Below are 6310 nucleotides of genomic sequence, written 5' to 3'. Positions count from 1 at the left end.
GTAGGGGATTTTGTAAAATTCTGACTATGAAAAACAAATAAAATATAAAAAAAAATGAAGTTGGACAGAATTCAATTCCGATACAGCGTCACGAGGAACGAACGTGGTGATGAAATTCATTTCAAGGTTTGGTGTTCCACTGGAGGTTCACACAGACGAAGGAACCAATTTTGAAAGTGATTTATTTAAATCTGTTTGCAGTTTACTAGATATACCCGAGACACAAACTCCATACCACCCAGCTTCCAAAGTATGATTGAGAGGTTCAGTAGAACCCTCGGAGGCATGATAAAAAAGTTATCAATGCTACCGATTGGGATATCTACATAAACCTGCTATTATCAGTCTATCGTAACGCACCACACCGAGCAACAATTCGCCAAATTTTATGTTACTTGCAGAGAGGTCGGCCTACCTTCAGATTTATTATTCCCACTTCCTGTTCAATCAACAGATGAAGATGAAATTACAGCAACTACAGCCTATACAGAGAAGCTCAGTCAATCTTTTAAGAACACATATGATATTGCAAGACACCATCTAAAGAAGAACATTGAGAGAGCGAAAAAGACCATGACGCTAGACTGACAAAACACCAATATACAACCGGTTTCCTTGTGTACAAGTTTGACAAAACCATTCAACATAAGTTCAAATCTCCTTTGGTTGGTCCCTATCTAGTTACAAAGTTCCTCAGTCCTGTTATATATGAGATCCGCCATAGGTCAAGAAGGGAAGTCGTTCACCTATCATTGCTCTAAGTGTACCTATTCAGGATCAAAATTCAACGGTATAAAACACATGTTCCAAACCATCAAGTTCCATACATTTGTAACAAGCGCCAGTTCAAAGATCCAACAGAAGGTAAATAGAAACACCATGCAGAAACAATGTTGGCTCTAGCTCATGAGGAACACTGTTTAATCAGCAAGGGCCCATATAGAGTAACTGTTGGTGTAGGTAAATACATTTCCAGAAAAATTTTCCAGCAGTATCAGGAAAACAAAATTGCTAAACAGTCTAAACCTAAGTCTGCTAAGAAACAAAATCTAGAAGAACCAGAAGGAGAGGAACACTTCGTATCCGATTATGAAGAAATCATCGATGAGGAGATTGTGGAGGAAGTTTTCGTAGACAAAGAGAACCAAGACTTAATCAAACTCAGGAAAGAGTTCGAAAAAGAAAAGAATGTATTAAAAAAGTTGAATTAACCTAAACAAAGAGCCTTTGAGAGAGAGCTTAAAGAACAGAAGGAAGCGTCCGAAAAAGAAAAAGAGGAACTCAAAAGAGCAAGCACGTTCGAGGCAAACAGATTCGGAGAGTTCATTGAAGACAATGACAATTTGACAAAACAAAACTCTGAGATGAAAGACTCCATTAGAACACTAGATAAAGAACTCAAAGACAATAAACAGGTAATTTGTGATGTCTCTGAAAAAAAGAGAAACTGATATCAAAATACTTGAAGATGAAGAGCCCCCACGGAAAATTAAAAGTAGTTTCAAAGTCAGGATGTTGACCTCAACCAGTACCAAAACGTCAATTGGATTTTGGACATTTCCACCGACATTGAGTTTCTGAATTTGTTGAACATTGTTTTATGTTTTATGTTTTATAGTATATGAAATTGACGTGTCGTTAATATCTATTTTGTATTCTTAATATATACGGTGCGTTCAACATGTTCAAATAAAGCCACAATATCAATTTCATGCAAAATATTTATTATGACGTGACGAATAAAATTTTTGATTATTTCCGAGAACAATTTTATTAGGTTTCATGTAAATTATTATTTATCGTTCGATGCTTGTTACATTATATCTGATAACTGCATGTTTTCTTTACGATTCTGCTGACAGAATCACTAATTTGACGGAGGGCAGTGTAGTGTGTGTTACTTTCAACGATCATTATATAGTTAATTTGTCATTCTGATATTCCCCGCAGTATTTTATTCCACGAACTTGTCCGTGTCACTTGACGTTTCATGAGCGTTCCTTGTTTTGCGTAGAAATTTTGCTTGAACGCAGTGATTTTACCTATTTACATTACATATAATGATCTACATTTTGTTTAATAATAGTCTTTTATAACGTTCTACTCTTCGCCTTTACCAGAAATCATCATGTACTTCATTGTTTATTTTACCGGTGAACAGGACATGGAACTATGTAACTCGCAGAACGGTAACTCTGTAATTACCGTAAATGTACTAGTGAGAATCCTGGATCTCAAACCGGCATCCGATATATATTTTCCCATCAGGTATTTACCACTACACTGTCCAAATTTATTCATTTAATCATATTCAACTGTTAAAACTACATTGTTCATTAATTCTTATAATATGTGAAGATGACAATTAAAGCTTACATTGTTATTTTCATTTTTTATTTAATCCATCTTTTTTGGTGACTTTTGAAGATTTTGTCTAAGGGTTTACAACCAAACTCACAACAATCTCATCTTCTCTCTCACAATAATGGTGTTATTAGAACTTAAGATTTTATTGATTACAATTTTATTTGATAGATGTATCAACTATGATGGAAGTTAACAGTCATTAAACATTCAAATCAAGAAATTAATTCACAGTTATTTATTACGCGTAGGTAAATAAAGATCAAACAAGTTTTCAGAATTTTTGTACAATCAAACTAAAATCAGTAAAATGCATGTTAATTATGTATTCATTCAGCTATTATTTCTCTTAAATGGGAACTCTAAGAATTAATGCTGATACGGGTTAGAGTTTCATGCGTTTACAGCTTATATTTTATCCTGGTAGATATTTACCCTATTGTGTTTGATAAGCTTCCATTTCATTCCATATGCACAGGAACATTGTGATAGTCTTCCTCACTTTCTATTTATATCAGTGGTTTAATGCCCTCAAAACTTATTTAAAATTACTTTTCATTTGTGTGTTTACCTCACATTGAATATTACAATTTTGATCTGTTTTGGCTTTTGGTAAAAAATTCTGATTTTTTTTTATGTTTCTCTTAAATAAGGTCTTTTTTATTTTAATAGACTTTTTTTTACTTCGTCTCATTATTATTCGTTGTTATTGATTGTTACAAGATTCATTCTATCTTTTGCATTCTTAGATAGCACTTTGGAACTTGACATGCTGTGAAAAAAATTTGAAATACAAAAAAAAAAAAAAAGATTGACACATATTTAGAAGTGCTAATATTAAATATCTTTCAAATTGTATTATATTAAAAAATATTATTCAATCCTATTGCTACCAGTCTTCATTTCCTGACAAATTGTTCTTTCCAAAAAGGGCCGTACTAATGACGTCATGCATGTTTACTGAATTATACCAACAGTTATGTTTTAAATTATTTCTCTTTGATTTTTCTATGCTATAGGAAAGCACCATTGTTTAACAGAATAATTTAATTGTTTTGATGTAGTGCACAAATAAAATGTATTGTTACTAAAGTTACTGTGTTAAAAGTAGTTGTTTTTCGGTAAAGCATTTTGTAACTTTTCAATATTCACTTTAGTATTTGAATTGTATGCATGAGATTAGTCATAACTTCTGTATCTTATGATATCAGAGGCGAACTTTATTCAGCTTTACATCCAGCCGACCGAGAGTAGAGATTCTGACCATTTGACATTTGAGAATGCTATCTTATATGTCAGGATCATTAGGCCACAGTCAGTAGCGCGGAATTTGAAGTTCATGTTTCATCAATCTAATAAGTTTCAACAAACGGTCGGCATTCCAATGGGAAGAAATTGTGCTCCTCTACTTGCTGACATATTCCTTTACTCCTATGAGGCTGACTTTATAGCTCATTCGATCCGAAAGAAAGAATATCGCTCAGTTAGATCTTTTGATACATCGCATTTACCCGAGAGAACTTGAGATAAAGGATACTGCAGACACTGTGAAGTCAGCCTCATATCTTGACCTACACTTAAACATCGATGGTAAAGGAAAACTATTGACCAAACTTTACGACAAACGTGATAACTTTTCATTTATAATTGTCAACTTTCCTTTCATCTGTGGCAACATCCCTTCAGCAGCTGCGTATGGAGTTTTCGTATCATATGATACAGATTTGTATCCAAGGTTATAACGGTAATCAAAGGAATGTATTCCAGGGACAAAGACCAGACACGGAAAACAGACACACACAACAAAGAGCATAAAGCAACTAAAATACACACAAAGTAACAAAAGCAAATGAGCAATGCGGACTCCACTAAAAACTGGGAGCATGGACCAGGTACACCTCTGCTTTTCTAGAAACACCCGCCGAGTTGCTCATAGAAAGTCAAGTCCGGGGAGGACAAACCAGGAAAGGAACACTATTAGCTAATACAACGTATAATAAATTAAATATTTTTTGTGTTCAAATTAGATCTTGTCATTGTCGTACTTCGGTTGTTGTAAAAAGTAAAATGCTTTTTTTAGGTAACTATGGTAAATTTATGTCTTGAAATACTTCGAAATAGATCTAGGTAATCTTTTCAGTAGTTTTACTACAAGTCACCCTTGACCGGGAACGAATTACGAGGAAGGACTTTGTTTACTCTCTTGTCGTTTCGAAAATATTAAGTTAGTGAGGAATAAAAACCAGATGTAAATATTTCCCACTATTAAAAGCTATCCATGCATTCAGGTTATTTTGCAGGTCGTAATTACAGTAAGGAATTTATTAAATAGTGGTCTTAAACAATTGATTTCTGACTGTTTTAATAATATGTTGTAAAAGCTGAAAAAAAATGAAATTATTAGAACTTAAAAGGTCCCTTTATCAATTAAATAAAGTACGAAATGTTTATTCAATGATAGTACTACACATTTAGTATCAATAAAGTTCCAACTAGTCTTAACTGAATCTTAACAAGTTACAGCCATGCCTTGAACAGCCCAATAGTTTCACCGTGTTTTGACAATATTCAAGAGTTCAACCATTCCCTGTCTCATATAATCTAGAATAATGTCGGCCAATATCCTGCATGGTGTGTGCCACACTATTAAAAAAAAATGATAGACAACCAACTATATAACACTACAAGTGGTAAGCATCTGAATAAAAAGGCTAATCTTAAGTGAAAGTATGACTTTGACTGTTGTATGTAAATATACAATTTTTTCAATTAATGTTATTGTGTAATCCTTTGATAGAATCACTGAAGAAACATTTGCTCATTGCAGGTATAGAGTTCAACAAACATGTTCAATATTTGAATAAAATAGGGCACCTATAGTGACCTAATCTTGAGTTTAATGGGACTCAAGGTAATAAAGCAAATGATCCAATGTAACTTATTATTTCATTGTTTTTGACAGCCAAAAGCTAACCAAATACAATGTATCCAAGTCTATCTATTGAAAGAAAAGTAGTGTCCCTGAATACTATACACAAAAATTAAAACATATTTTCAATCATGTGGTCAAAGCCAAGGTCAGAACATGGTTATCATTGTATCACATTACTTTTATTGTAAGCTACCCATTGACGGCAATGATCAAATGTTTTACTAAAAGGTTAAATTAAAGAACTGCCTAATACTTTTTAATAATTATTTTTTTTAATTAATAAAATATATCTATATATTGCCTTGTGTGATCATTCAGCATGACTAAGATGTAGAAAATAACTGATTTTGACTAGAATGTCAACATCAATTTAGTAACAGTATATAAATTTATTGTTAAAAACACGTGATGACTTTTCATTCAGAATTGTCAAGTTTCCTTTCATCTGGGGCAACATTCCTTCAGCAGCTGTGTATGGTGTGTTCATACCACAACTCATACGTTATGCCAGAGCTTGCCGAAACTACACAGATTTTTGGTATCTCGCTAGTATTCCAACAAATAGGCTTCTGTAACAGGGATATTTTGCTAAAGATTGAAGTCATCACTACAGAAGTTTTATGGTGAATCCATCTGTTGCATGAAAACTGATTTATTCAACGGACTAAAAATTTGTTGATGAGCAACTCGGCGGGTGTATCTAGAAAAGCAAAGAACCTTACCCTACCGGTGCACCTGGTCCATGCTCCAAGTTTTTTATTGTGGAGTCCGAGTTGCTCATTTGCTTTTGTTTTCCATGTCTGGTCTTTGTCCCTGGAAAACATTCTTTTGATTACCGCTATAAACTTAGTTCCCTTGATTATTATTTTACAACATACATAGTAGGTAACTAAGCTTTTACGGAGAAAAATGAGTTTTCTGAAGGCTATGATCATTAAATAAATTAATTCAAGGATAACAAAAGAGATTATACCGCGTGGTTACCGCAATTAACAAAAGCTTTGTTCGAAGTCA

Source organism: Perna viridis, chromosome 7 (assembly GCF_037379345.1).
Source record: "Perna viridis isolate PV_CMFRI_1.1 ecotype Kerala chromosome 7, ASM3737934v1, whole genome shotgun sequence".
NCBI lineage: Eukaryota > Metazoa > Mollusca > Bivalvia > Mytilida > Mytilidae > Perna > Perna viridis.
The sequence above is the reverse complement of the archived record's forward strand: the minus strand, read 5'-3'. Positions refer to the sequence as shown.